We start from the raw sequence: 15,800 nt of genomic DNA, 5'->3' as shown, positions 1-15,800 counted from the left end.
TTCCAATACACCTTCCGCGCTTGCACTCATCTTCAGTTGGCTAAGTACATTCATATGTTCGCTAGTAAACTTTTTATAGACTGCATTTTGAATGCTGCATATGCCTTTCTTCGAACTTTTTCAGTGTCTTCCGTCAGCTTTGGCAACTGAATACAATCGATAAAAACAGTGTAGGCATACTGACGAAGATGTAAATATATTATGCCGGTTGAAAATAGGTGCAAGCTTGAAAATCATCTGGACACAAATAAAGCTATACACAAAATGGATCGTTGCTGTATATTTTCCAGTAATTTAAATATATCCTATTGTAACTATATAATGGGAACTTTTTCAGCTTTGATACACGTTAAGTTTTTCTATATCGAAACAAAAACCAATGAGTTACTTTTCATAAGAAGTAGTTTTATCCGCACTTGATATTTAAAGAGTTAAAGATGCTACAATGAAGTGGACTCCCATAAAAAAAGGGATGTGCTCTGGACTAGCTCGAGTTCTACAATGCGAGTGAAATTTTTTATGTCCACGCAATAACGTAAGTTTGAATATCATTCTATTTTTATTCGCTGAATATGCCTGGTGAAAAGAAGCACGCAAAACTAAAATATACATAGTTGAGTTTACACAGTGACTAGCTTTGTCGTCATTACTATCATTATTTACCATATTTTCTTTGGTTATGTCGTGTATTAACTCTGTAAAGGAATGCTGGACCATGTCCATGTGATGCTCTAAATAGAGTAACAGGAGACGTCGGGAACAAATCAATGTCAGTGCTTCACGCTAGATCCTACACGGACATTGCTTCGGCTCGGTTCGCAATGCTTCATCAGTATTATAACGTAATGAGCATACTTGTTCTATGTGTTTGGAAGAAATGTAGCTGTGTGATCGAGATACTAGTTCAGCGCCTGCTGCTTCGCCCAGGTAGACTGTATGGCCTGCAATAATTTTTTTGTTTTTATTTAATCGAACTTTAACTTTGCTTAAAAATTGCAATACCTCTCAGGTTTTCACGATAATTGAGGCCGTATAAGCATTGTCTTTTCCGAATGTACTTCTGGCCAAAACGGATTCTGGTACGTGGAGTCCGAAGTTTTTGTTAATGATACCTTTTGAGTTATTGTGGAGATATTTCCGTAGGAAGTTTCATCCCCTAACGAATATTTCTTTATATCTAACTGATAAGTGAAATTTCATAAATTTAGCTTTAATTCTTTTTAGTTTAACGAAATATTTTCTTAAAAAATTTCGTCCTCTATTGCATTCCCTTAGAGGTTGAATTTCCAAAAATACTGAAACATTTATTTTTTATTTTCTGACTGAGAAGCCAAATACCAGTTTTCATAGGTCTAGCTTCAAGGTTCCCCTAATAGTGACATACTTTCAAAAAGCCTTCCATCCCCTTAGGAGTGGAATATTTTTTCATCTACAAGGGAGAAGCCAAACACCAAATTTCAAATATTTAGCTTTAAAAATGCTTTCGCAATAAATCGTTTCACCCCCCTTAGTGGTTGAATTTCCAAAAACAGTGAAATGTGTATGTTTTATTTCTAACAGAGAAGCCAAATACAAATATTTATCGATTTAGCTACAAAAATTCTTGCACAATTTCGAGAAAAACTTTCATCCCCTATTTCACCCCATAGGGGTTGAACTTCCAGAAAGAGTGAGACACGTATTTTTTAAATTTTCATAGATTTATCTTTAAAAATGGATTCATAATAAAATATTTTCATAAAATATCTCATCCCCTATTTTACCCCCTTAGGGTTGAAATTTCGAAAAATCCCTTCTTAAGCGAAGCCTACAATATAAAATCCACACTTTCTCCAAATTCCAAGTTTCTATCCTTAGCAATTTGGTCTATATATAAAGAGAGAGAGAGATAAAGAAGAGTGTTGAATACCCGAATGGTTATAGTTCCATAATATATATTCATCTCGTAGAATCTGTTGTACTGCCAGTGGTCCACGTCTTCCTAATACGATATTTAGACGTCGTAACTCGTCGTCTTCATCAGATGTTTCCTTCCCAGAAACACCCAATGAAGACGTCAAGTTACAACTTCGAAATATCGTGTTGGAAAGACGCAGACTGTTTCCTTCTCAGGAAATACCTGATGAAGACGCTAAGTTACGACGTCGAAATATCTTGTAGGAAAGATGCTGACCGCTGGCAATACAGCCCATTCTAGGAGATGATAACGAATCGCCGGTAAAGCCTAAGAAATTATTGTTGCAGTTATTATTACCGAAAAAGAGCGTCAGTTGCTGCCCCTGAGCGCACGCCCCTGCTGGTCATGTTCTCTATGGCACTGCTGTGTTGCTTAGTAGGACGGATGCCCTCGTTGCTCATTACAAATCCAAGGTATTCAACGGACTGTTGAAAAAAATTTGGACTTCGAGAGGCTACATATGAGAGCATCGGTTAAGTGAGAAAACGAAGACTGCAAATTCCGAAGGTGCTCCCTGGTGGATGCTCCTGTGGCTATGATGCCACCCTGATTATTGCAGTATGAAGTAATGTCTTGTATCAGCTGCTCCAAACAATGCTGGAATACTGCCGGGGCACTGGAAATGACAAAGGGCAGTTGGTTACCTCGGTAGAGGCCAAAGGGAGTGTTGAGCACCTACAGGTCAGAGATTCCGGGTGAGACGGAAACTGCAAATACGTTTCCGACAAATCAACCTTAGTATAACAGACGCCGTTTCTCAACTTGCAAAACAAGTCTTTCGGACGTCGAGTCAGACAAGTGCCTACGACCACAAGTGCGTGAACGGACTTATAATCGCACACAGTCGGAGAGGGTCATGTGGTTTCTTTGATGTTACACGCGGAGAAGCACACTGACTCGAGAAGACAGAGGTAACCACTTCGAGGTCCTCCAACCTATCCGATTGCGCTTTTACCCCGTCCCGTAGGACGTGCGGGATCGGGCGCGCCCTCGAGAAGCGAAGCACAGGTCCTAGTTTTAAACGAATTTTTATTGCTGAGCCAGAAGTGAAGGGACATAAGGCAGTTAATTTTTTAATGCCGTGGAATCAAATCTCCGTGGACACCATACATCGAGGAATCAACATCTTTGAATGCATCTAACTCAAATACTTTTTCCGCGTTACTGGAGGTCACGAATAAGACTGGAAGTTTCCTTGAAACTTTTTTATAAGAGCTTCTGTAGCAAAAATAGCTTTCACCTGTATGTCAAGGCCACTAAATGGAGTTAATCTACGAAACTGTAGTAGGAGAGGGAGCACGACGCAATGTAAGTATTACTGTTATGACAGACGAAGATGCACCAGTATACACCTAAAAAGCGACATCAAAACCATTACTTTGTAGCGTTAATGCTTTGATAAGCTTACTTCTTTTCCGGATAAATTAATATTTCAAGCCGGCCGGAGTGGCCGAGTGGTTCTAGGCGCTTCAGTCTGGAACCGCGCGACCGCTACGGTCGCAGGTTCGCATCCTGCCTCGGGCATGGACGTGTGTGTTGTCCTTAGGTTAGTTAGGTTTAAGTAGTTCTAAGTTCTAGAGGACTGATGACCTCAGATGTTAAGTCCCATAGTGCTCAGAGCCATTTGAACCATTTCATATTTCAATGGAGTGCACTGTATTTGGCGAACATCGACGAGATCCACCAAAGACTCCGCACTCCGTGCCTATGTAGCCTTTTCGCTGACACACTATTAATGTGACCATTAATGCCACACTAAAAACGTATAAGCGACTGTTGTCGGCAGAGGGAGCGAGGGTGGCGGTGGAAACACTGAGGCCATGAAGGTAATCGACGCTGACTGAAGTTCCGTTCAGATGAAAAACTCTGAAATCCTCAGAAATTTAGGTACGAAAGACAATGTTCGGAAACACTAGTAGTTTCTTTACCCTGTTCGTGTGCATCTAGCGTCTAGCCTGTTGTGCTGAGGAGAGAGACGTTACACAGTGGGCCAACTCGTTGCAAAACCTGGATAGACTAGAAGAATGGATATAAAATCCTACGGAACTATTCTTTTTAGATTCTATGGGTCGCTGATTGGGAATCTGATATCGGAATTACAAAATAGCGGATCCAATTTGGCGGAACAAAATTACACTACTGGCCATTAAAATTGCTACACCACAGAGATGTCGTGCTACACACGCGAAATTTAACCTACAGGAAGAAGATGCTGTGATATGCAAATGACAAGGTTTTCAGAGCATTCACACAAGGTTGGCGCCGGTGGCGACACCTACAACGTACTGACATGAGGAAAGTTTCCAACCGTTTTCTCATACACAAACAGCAGTTGACTGGTGTTTCCTGGTGAAACGTTGTTGTGATGCCTCGTGTAAGGAGGAGAAATGCGTACCATCACATTTCCGACTTTGATAAAGGTCGGATTGTAGCTTATCGCGATTGCCGTTTATCGTATCGCGACATTGCTGCTCGCGTTGGTCGAGATCCAATGACGGTTAGCAGAATATGGAATCGGTGGGTTCAGGAGGGTAATATGGAACGCCGTGCTGGATACCAACGGCCTCTTATCACTAGCAGTCGAGATGAGAGGCATCTTATCCGCATGGCTGTAAAGGATCGTGCAGTCACGTCTCCATCCCAGAGTCAACAGATGGGGACGTTAGCAAGACAACACCCATCTGCACGAACAGTTCGACGACGTTTGCATCAGCATGGACTATCAGCTCGAAGACCATGGCTGCGGTTACCCTTGACGCTACATCACAGACAGGAGCGCCTGCGATGGTGCACTCAACGACGAACCTGGGTGCACGAATGGCACAACGTCATTTTTTCGGATGCATCCAGGTTCTGTTTACAGCATCATGATGGTCGCATCCGTGTTTAGCGACATCGCGGTGAACGCACATTGGAAGCGTATATTCGTCATCGGCATACTAGTGTATTACCCGGCGTGATGGTATGGGGTGCCATTGGTTACACGTCTCGGTCACCTCTTGTTCGCATTGACGGCACTTTGAACAGTAGACGTTACATTTCAGATGTGTTACGACCCGTGGCTCTACCCTTCATTCGATCCCTGCGAAACCCTACATTTCAGCAATATAATGCACGATCGCCTGTTGCAGGTCCTGTACGGGCCTTTCTGGATAATGAAAATGTTCGGCTGCTGCCCTGGCCAGCACCTTCTCCAGATCTCTCACCAATTGAAAACGTCTGGTCAATGGTGGCCGAGCAACTGGCTCGTCACAATACGCCAGTCACTACTCTTGATGAACTGTGGTATCGTGTTGAAGCTACATGGGCAGCTGTACCTGTACACGCCATCCAAGCTCTGTTTGACTCAATGCCCAGGCATATCAAGGCCGTTATTAAGGCCAGAGGTGGTTGTTCTGGGTACTGATTTCTCAGGATCTATGCACCCAAATTGCGTGAAAATGTAATCACATGTCAGTTCTAGTATAATATATTTGTCCAATGAATACCCGTTCATCATCTGCATTTCTTCTTGGTGTAGCCATTTAAATGGCCAGTAGTGTATGAATTTAGAGCAATCGTGTAAAACTTCGGTTATAAAGTGATGCGAGGTCACTGATAACGAATTACAAGTCAAAATTTGTGTACTGAAATGTTTTATTCAGTATTTTACCTTTTTCAGTCGACCTGCGCTATTACCCAGAAAGACGATCTGGATTTTGATCCGATGACGGCGTATGCCACATGGAAGACAGTAGATGTAGTGGTGGAGGTTTCAAGGCCGTCCGACAACAGATAGCGTAGTGACAGAGCTACCAGAACGCCACCTGAGTCTACCATTTAATTGGGAATGCTCGCGGCCAGAAGGCTCAGTGTGGTACAAACGCGTGAAGCAAGCTGGCAACCATGCCACGAAGAAGCACTAACACTTCCTATCGCCAACTGGACGAGGTTGAAAGGAGTCAAATCGGGGCCTTCCAGGTGGCAGGATGCTCCTTTCAGAGAACTGCTACACGAGCTGGACGCGCTGCGTCAGTTGTGCAACAATGCTGTTATCAGTGGCCAAGTGAACATTCTCACACCCTTAGGCGATGTTGTCGACGTCAATGCAGCACAGACGCCCGCCAGAACCCGTCATATTGTAAGGGCAGCAGTGGAACATCGTACAGCTACCACAGCGTAGATAAGAGGGCTTGTGTGCCCAGAAGTGTCAACATGAACTGTTGTGAACTGGTTATTAGCAGTGACACTCTGGGCATCCACACCTCTAGCCCATCTTCCACTCATGCTGCGGTGTCGAAACACACATCTCGATTGGTGATGTCAGAGAATCACTTGGAAGATGCAGTGGTGCACCATGGTCTTCAGTGATGAGAGCAGATTCTGCCTGTGGTTGTTTGTGCGTACGACGTAGACCTGGCGAGCACTGTCTCGTAGAATGCATTCGTCAAAGACACACAGGCCCAGCTCCATGCCTTATGGTCAGGGATGCGATAGGCTACAACCTTTATTCACCTTTGGTGTTCCTGGAGAGGACGTTAACCAGCTCTCATTACGTGCAGAATGTTGTTCGACCCGTTCTTTTTGCCGTTCTTCTAACAGGAAGGTGATATGTTGTTCTCCCCCCCCCCCCCCCATGAACCATGGACCTTGCCGTTGGTGGGGTGGCTTGCGTGCCTCAACGACACAGATAGCCGTATCATAGGTGCAACCACAATGGAGGGGTATCTGTTGAGAGGTCAGACAAACGTGTGGTTCCTGAAGAGGGGCAGCAGCCTTTTCAGTAGTTGCAGGGGCAACAGTCTGCATGATTGAATGATCTGGCCTTGTAACACTAACCAAAACGGCCTTGCTGTGCTGGTACTGCGAACGGCTGAAAGCAAGGGGAAACTACAGCCGTAATTTTTCCCGAGGGCATGCAGCTTTACTGTATGATTAAATGATGATGGCGTCCTCTTGGGTAAAATATTCCGGAGGTAAAATAGTCCCCCATTCGGAGCTCCGGGCGGGGACTACTCAGGAGGACGTCGTTATCAGGAGAAAGAAAAGTGGCGTTCTACGGATCGGAGTGTGGAATGTCAGATCCCTTAATCGGGCAGGTAGGTTAGGAAATTTAAAAAGGGCAATGGATAGGTTAAAGATAGATACTGACAGCCTTGAGAGAGCCAGTCCTGACAAAACTCTACCATCTGGTGAGCAAGATGTATGATACAGGCGAAATTCGCTCAGACTTCAAGAAGAATATAATAATGCCAATCCCAAAGAAAGCAGGTGTTGACAGATGTGAAAATTACCGAACTATCAGTTTAATAAGTCACAGCTGCAAAACACTAACGCGAATTCTTTACAGACTAATGGAAAAACTGGTAGAAGCCGACCTTGGGGAAGATCAGTTTGGATTCCGTAGAAATGTTGGAACACGTGAGGCAATACTGACCCGACAACTTATCTTGGAAGAAAGGTTAAGGAAAGGCAAACCTACGTTTCTAGCAATTGCAGACTTAGAGAAAGCTTTTGACAATGTTGACTGGAATACTCTCTCTCAAATTCTGAAGGTGGCAGGGATAAAATACAGGGAGCAAAAGGCTATTTACAATTTGTACAGAAACCAGATGGCAGTTATAAGAGTCGAGGGACATGAAAGGGAAGCAGTGGTTGGGAAGGGAGTGAGACAGGGTTGTAGCCTCTCCCCGATGCTATTCAATTTGTATGTTGAACAAGCAGTAAAGGAAACAAAAGAAAAGTTCGGAGTAGGTATTAAAATCCATCGAGAAGAAATAAAAACTTTGAGGTTCGCCGATGACATTGTAATTCTGTCAGAGACAGCAAAGGACTTGGAAGAACTGTTGAACGGAATGAACAGTGTCTTGAAAGGAGGATATAAGATGAACATCAACAAAAGCAAAACGAGGATAATGGAATGTAGTCGAATTAAGTCAGGTGATGCTGAGGGAATTAGATTAGGAAATGAGACACTTAAAGTAGTAAAGGAGTTTTGCTATTTGGGGAGCAAAATAACTGATGATGGTCGAAGTAGAGAGGATATAAAATGTAGACTGGCAATGGCAAGGAAAGTGTTCTGAAGAAGAGAAATTTATTGACATCGAGTATTGATTTAAGTGTCAGGAAGTCGTTTCTGAAAGTATTTGTATGGAATGTAGCCATGTATGGAAGTGAAATGTGGACGATAAATAGTTTAGACAAGAAGAGAATAGAAGCCTTCGTAATGTGGTGCTACAGAAGAATGCTGAAGATTAGATGGGTAGATCACATAACTAACGAGGAGGTATTGAATAGAATTGGGGAGAAGAGGAGTTTGTGGCACAACTTGACTAGAAGAAGGGATCGGTTGGTAGGACATGTTCTGAGGCATCAATGGATCACCAATTTAGTACTGGAGGGCAGCGTGGAGGGTAAAACTCGTCGAGGGAGACCAAGAGATGAGTACACTAAGCAGATTCAGAAGGAGGTAGACTGCAGTAGGTACTGGGAGATGAAGAAGCTTGCACAGGATAGAGTAGCATGGAGAGCTGCATCAAACCAGTCTCAGGACTAAAGACCACAACAACAACAACATTATGATGCTCGTCCACGCACTCCCAGTGAAAACTCAAAATGCTCATCAAGACATGCTCTTCAGTCCAGCATGTGTGGGATGTGACGGGTCCAGTTCTGCGACTCAACAGCTAAAAACTCTTACAGAACTACACGAACCACCCGAGTAGGCGTGGCATAATGTATCCCACGATTGTATTCTCCATCTGTATGATCGACTGGATACCAGAGTCAGCTCCCGCATCGCCTCCTGAGGAGGCTACATCATGTACTAATATGGATGATTCAACATGGGTCAATATCCCAGAAACGTTTGTACTATTGATCTGCAAATGTAATCATTCCATATACTCCGTATCCACTGTAGCAATAATAAATACTGAGTGACTTGGAAACCTCTAAATGGGGGTACTAATTTTTTTTCCGGCAGTGAAATAGACAGTATTCATTCCTTCCGATCCGAAAATGTAACTGTAAACCAGATGTGGTTTGAATTCAAAGAAATAGTGTCAACGGCAGTTGAGATATATATGCATAAAATAAATTAATAAGTGATCATGCTGATCCCCCCCCGGATCCGGAGCACTCTTGTAGAAGCAACGAAAAAAGCATGCCAAATTTAAAAAGAAGCAAATTCACCAGAACTGACGAAGTTTAATGGGAGCTCGAAATTTAGTGTGACTTACAATGGGCAATGCTTTTAATAGTTTCCACAACGAAACTCTGTCTCTGAACCTCGTAGAAAACCCTAAGAGTTTCTAGCCATTTGTAAAAGTACACTAGCAGCAAGACAAAATCAACACCTTCACCGCACGACAACAATGCTCATGTCACTGATAACAGTGCCACAAAAGCAGAGTTACTAAACAAGGTCTTCCAGAACCCCTTCACCAAAGAAGATGAAGAAAATATTCCAGGATTCGAATCAGGTACAACTGCCAAGGTGAGTAAATAAGAAGCAGATGTCCTCGGTGTAACGGAGCAGCTTAAATCGCTTAACAAAGGCAAGGCCTCCGATCCAGATTGTATACCAGTCAGGTTCCTTTCAGAATATGCTGCTACCTCCATACTTAGCAATCACGTACAACCGCTCGCTGGACATAGGATCCGTGTGTCAAGACTGGAAAGTTACCCAAGTCACACAAATACCCAAGAAAGCAAATAGGAGTAATCCGCTTTATTACAGACAAATTTGCAGTAGAATTTTGGAACATATACTGTGTATGAACATCATGAATTACCTCGAAGAAAACGAATTATTGACAAATATCCAGCATATATCCACGAAATATTGTTCTTATGAAACACAACTAGCTCTCTATTCTCACCAAGTAATGAGTGCTATCGACAGGGGATATCAAACTGATCCCATATTTTTAGGTTTTCAGATGGCTTTTGACATGGTTCCTCACAAGAGACTCCTAATCAAAGTGTGTTGCTAGGGAGTGTCGCCTCAATTGTGCAACTGGATTCATGATAATCTTTCAAAAAGGTCACAGTTCTCAGTAACTGACAGAAAGTCATTGAGTAAAACAGAAGTAATTTCTGGTGTGCCCGAAGCAAATGTTATAGGGCTCTCTGCTGTTCCTGGCCTACATAAACGATTTAGAAGACATTCTGAGTTGCCTAGTTAGATCGATTGCAGCTGATGTTGTCATTTACCATCATAAAAACCCACTAGATGACCAAAACCAACTGCAAAATGATTTAAACAAGATATCTGGATGATACTGCGTGAAGAGTTTGACAGTGCACTGAAAGACCTGAGTCGAAACAAGGCCCCGGGAGTAGATAACATTCCATTAGAACTACTGATAGCCTTGGGAGAGCCAGCCCTGACAAAACTCTACCATCTGGTGAGCAAGATGTATGAGACAGGCGAAATACCCTCAGACTTAAAGAAGAATATAATAATGCCAATCCCAAAAAGAAGCAGGTGTTGACAAATGTGAAAATTACCGAACTAGCAGTTTAATAAGCCACAGCTGCCAAATACTAACATAAATTCTTTACAGACGAATGAAAAACTAGTAGAAGCTGACCTCGGGGAAGATCAGTTTGGATTCCGTAGAAATGTTGGAACATGTGAGGCAATACTGACCCTACAACTTATCTCAGAAAATAGATCAAGGAAAGGCAAACCTATGTTTCTAGCATTTGTAGACTTAGAGAAAGCTTTTGACAATGTTGACTGTAATACTCTCTTTCAAATTCTGAAGGTGGCAGGGGTAAAATACTGGGAGCGAAAGGCTATTTGCAAATTGTACAGAAACCAGATGGCAGTTATAAGAGTTGAGGGGCATGAAAGGGAAGTAGTGGTTGGAAAGGGAGTGAGACAGGGTTGTAGCCTATCCCCGATGTTATTCAATCTGTATACTGAGCAAGCAGTAAAAGAAACAAAAGAAAAATCCATAGTCGGTATTAAAATCCATGGAGAAGAAATAAAAACTTTGAGGTTCGATGACATTGTAATTATGTCAGACACCGCAAAGCACTTGGAAGAGCAGTTGAACGGAATGGACAGTGTTTTTGAAAGGAGGATATAACATAAACATCAACAAAAGCAAAACGAGGATAATGGAATGTAGTCGAATTAAGTCGCGTGATGCTGAGGGAATTAGATTAGGAAATGAGACACTTAAGGGAGTAAATGAGTTTTGCTATTGGGGGGGAAAAATAACTGGTGATGGTCGAACTAGAGAGGATATAAAATGTAGACTGGTAATGGCAAGGAAAGCTTTTCTGAAGAAGAGAAATTTTTTAACATCGAGTATAGATTTAAGTGTCAGGAAGTCGTTTCTGAAAGTATTTGTATGGAGTGTATGGAAGTGAAACATGGATGATAAATAGTTTGGACAAGAAGAGAACAGAACCTTTCAAAATGTGGTGCTAGAGAAGAATGCTGAAGATTAGATGGGTAGATCACATAACTAATGATGAGGTATTGAATAGAATTGGGGAGAAGAGGAGTTTGAGCACAACTTGACTAGAAGAAGGGATCGGTTGGTAGGACATGTTCTTAAGCATTAAGGGATCACCAATTTAGTATTTGAGGGCAGTGTGGAGGGTAAAAATCGTAGAGGAAGACCAAGATATGAATACACTAAGCAGATTCAGAAGGATGTAGGTTGCAGTAGGTACTGGGAGATGAAGAAGCTTGCACAGAATAGAGTAGCATGGAGAACTGCATCAAACCAGTCCCGGGACTGAAGAGCAAAACAACAATCTGTATGATGCGAAAAGTGGCAGTTGACTCTCAACATGAAAATTGTGAGGTCATCCACATGAGCACTAAAAAGAATCAGCTAAATTTCGGTTGCACGATAAATCACACGAGTTTGAAGGCTGTAAATTCAACTAAATACTTAGGGATTACAACTATGAATGACTTAAATTGGTATGATCACATAGATAATGTTGTGAGGGAAGCAAATGAAACATTGACAGAACACTTAGAAAATGTAACAAGTCTAGTAAAGAAACTGCTTACACTACATTTGTCCACTCGCGCCTGGAGTAGTTGTACAGTGTGGGATCCATATCAGATGGGACTGATGGGGGACATTGAAGAGGTTCAAAGAAGGGCAGCTTGTTTTGTATTATCACGAAATAGGGGAGAGGGTGCCAAGGACATAATACGTGAACTGGGGTGGCAGTCATGAAAACTAAGGCACTTTTCATTGCAATACGATTTTCTCATGAAATTTCAATAACCCAACTTCTCCTCCAATTGTGTAACTGTTTTGTTGGCACCCACCTTCATCGGGAGGGATGATCATCAGGATAAAATAAGACAAATCAGACCTTGCACAAAACGATTTAAGTGCTTGTTTTCCCACATGTCATTTGAGAGATTGGAACGGTAGAGGAATAGCTTGAAGATGTTTCAATGGACCTTCTGCCAGGCACTTAACTGCGAATTGTGGAGTAATCATGTAGATGTAGATGTAGATGTAGAGGTAGATATGAATCTCATAGCCACATTCGTCGCTTGCGTCATTACCGCTTTCAGAAGGCTCACCGTTGGGTGTTCCTCTGGAAAATAGCTCGAAAAGCAGATCTTTGAACTCAGGTGACATCTGATTATCCTTTCCAATTGTCATTTTCTTGACTCCCGAGATGAATGGGCCCGAAATTATCAGAAGCCGATAGAATCCGACATTCATTGTTTTCTATCTGCATATCAAATCTTCTCAGTAACGCCAGGTATTGTTATTCCGAACCTCCTGAGCATGTTCAGATAGCCAACCAGTAAGCACCAGAGCAGCTCTGATTATGACATATCTGTACATTCAAACTATGCGAACTAACGTCCTCATCGGGTATTATTGCAGAATATTATGAGTCCTGTGAAGTTAGCACCCGACTTTAGAGAAATATACATTTTTCACAGTTCTTGATGGATATGTTTTAGTTCTGGAGTTGTCAGTACAAAATTTGAATAGTTAAAGAAAATAATTTCTCATGGAAATTTTAATCTTGGAAAAAAGTTATTTTCCAATTTGCAAAAAAATTATGATCATTCTTTCGAATAGTTCCCCAATAATTCTACAGAAAACACTCAGGACATTTTGTTGTTGTCAGATAACACTGGGCAACAGTGTGTTCATGGTATGGAACTTCTAACCGTTTCTAGAGCGAAACTTCCCCACAGAATCCATATTTGAGCTAACAAAAATCCTTTCACATCAAATTTCCTGCGAAATTACAGTTTACGAATTTCATGTGCAATTTTCTGAAAATCCTCGTTTTACAATACCTGCAAATTTATGTCTATTCTTAAATGGTTCTTTTGCCTTAGATTTAACAACATTGTACGATCCTGAAATAGTGAGTTGCAGTGACTAATTTAAAATTTCCCATTGAGGATGCAAAAACAGTCCCAACATTTTCTGTTGCATGTGCAGACAATTGTACTCCTGTGAAGCAGTGACAGAAAATTATATATTTGAAGACAGCCTGTTGTGCTTATTTTGGTGTGCAGCTTAGGGACAAGGATAAATTGTGGGCTCCACATGAAAAATGCAGGATATGTACCAAATAAGTTCGACAGTGGATCAACAACACAAGAAAAGCATTGTTCTTTGGAGTGCCCTTGGTAGGGCATGAACAAAGTAACTGTCAAACACTTTTTCTCCTGCTGTCTGACAGGGTATAAAGCAAGAAACAGGCACAAAATGACATGCCCAAACATTCTATCTGTTATTTTCCCTCATCCCATGGTCCAGACGTCCCTCTCAAAGAAAGGCCAGATAATTTTTCAGCATGTATGTTTGAATCAGACTTCTGCAATAATGAAGTAGATAGTGACTATGAACCATATGATGCTTCAGACATCCCCAGATCTAAATGCAAGCAAGACTGAATTATCCAGTTCGTGATCTTGGGCTCTCATAGAAATGTGCAGGGATACTGGGTTGCAGGCTTCATGAAGAAAATTTGGATGTTGCAGAGAATTCATACAATTGATACCATAAATAAAAATTACAGTTTACTCCATATTATTCAGAAGAAAATAAATCACTATTTTGTAATAACATCCAGTAAGTGATGCTTAGGTTGGGACCACCTAATTATAACCCTACTCCATGGATACTTTTTATTGATGGATCAAAACACAGCTTGAAGAATGTCCTCCAAGATAATGGTCAATTATATTATAGTAGTATATTAATAAGAGTTTTGGCTGTAAGAGCATTTTCAAGTAAAAATTCCAGAATGCAAACATAGAATCTAACTAGCAATTTTCCCCACATCTCATTTGTCTATATCGAAAAAAAGCACTTTCTCATTTAAAAATTTTCAAATCCAACAAGTTTTACTCTTTATAAATAAGACCCAATAATTCTCATTTTTCTATATAAAAAATCCCAACTAACAATTTTCACATCTAAGTAATTTTATTCTTTATAAATAAGAACCATCCAACCTTAAATCTTGAAGGTACATTTAAGTGAAAACGTTTTGATAATAATAAAAATCAAATTTCATTCTATATACATAGAACAAAAACAAAAATGGCAAACAAAGTTGAACTGTTTGTAAGGGTAAGTATAGATTGAGTTTTTTGGATTTAGAAAATTATTGTAAAGAAAATTGTTATTGAAGTGTAACTAGAGAAGATCTGTTGGAATTTATTGATAATTTTAATAGAAAAGGAATGTATAAAAATAAAGAAGACAGAAATAAAATACAAAACTTTAAAAGAACTTCGATCAATTGAAGAAAAAGAAAATGTAAAGAATTATTCCAAACATAATAAAGAAAAATTAATCAATCTTATTGTAAATCCTATTGACAATATTAATAACAACGATACTAAGACTGAACTGAGTAAAAAAATTTTAAAAGATCTTCATCAAATCTGAAAAATGAAAAAAATAAAAAAATCCTAAGTTTAGGAAAAGTCAATTAATTAATCTTAATAAAATATCTCTAGATAAATTTAATAATGATGATGATTTAAGTAAAAACCTTTAAGCAATCTTTTTAAAATCTCAAAAATAAAACATTTAAAACATTATTCCAATCTTAATAAACAAAAAGTAATTGTCTTGTCAATAGATCTGAGAAAAATATTAATAATGATAATGAAAAAATGATAATAAGAATTATTATCAAAAACTTATTGTAGATGAATATCTAGAAAGTAAACAATAAATTATCAGAAAAATTTACCAGCTTTTCATTTCTAGATGCTGAATATTCTTTCCAAATCAGCTAAACAAATTTATGAACAGTTTCTCCTTTCAAATCAAGAATAATAGCTTATAGAATTAATAATAATGATAAGCATGTTAAACCACAACAATTTTGAAATAAAATTAAAAAAGGAATATTTACTAAATTAAAGAATATTTTAATTCAAAGAAGAGCAATTAAAGTTAACATTAAATTTTATTCGGATTGTAAAAGACAAGGAGAAATACAAGAATTTACGTATTAAATACCAATCAAGTTTTATTAAATACAACTCATTTAGAAGATTATTGCCAAAATCAACAAATAAACTATTAACTGAAGTGGAAGAAATCCAAAGGAAAAAATCTGCTTGCTCTTTATTTTATATAGATTGTTGATAATTAAATATTAATAAATACAATCCAATTTGGTTCTTCTTATAATGAATTATCAAAGGCAATTAAAAATGGAAAAGTTGTGCTTATTGGAAAAAACACAGATCTAAAATGTTTTCTGTGGGCAATAAAATTTGCATTATATCCTTTAGGTAAAAATTCTGAAAGTGTTAGTAATTATATAAATGTTGGATAAGATTTGGATGAAATTTTTGAAGAAGGGAAAATTAATT

The sequence above is a fragment of the Schistocerca nitens genome, chromosome 4, assembly GCF_023898315.1.
Source record: "Schistocerca nitens isolate TAMUIC-IGC-003100 chromosome 4, iqSchNite1.1, whole genome shotgun sequence".
Lineage (NCBI taxonomy): Eukaryota > Metazoa > Arthropoda > Insecta > Orthoptera > Acrididae > Schistocerca > Schistocerca nitens.
The sequence above is the reverse complement of the archived record's forward strand: the minus strand, read 5'-3'. Positions refer to the sequence as shown.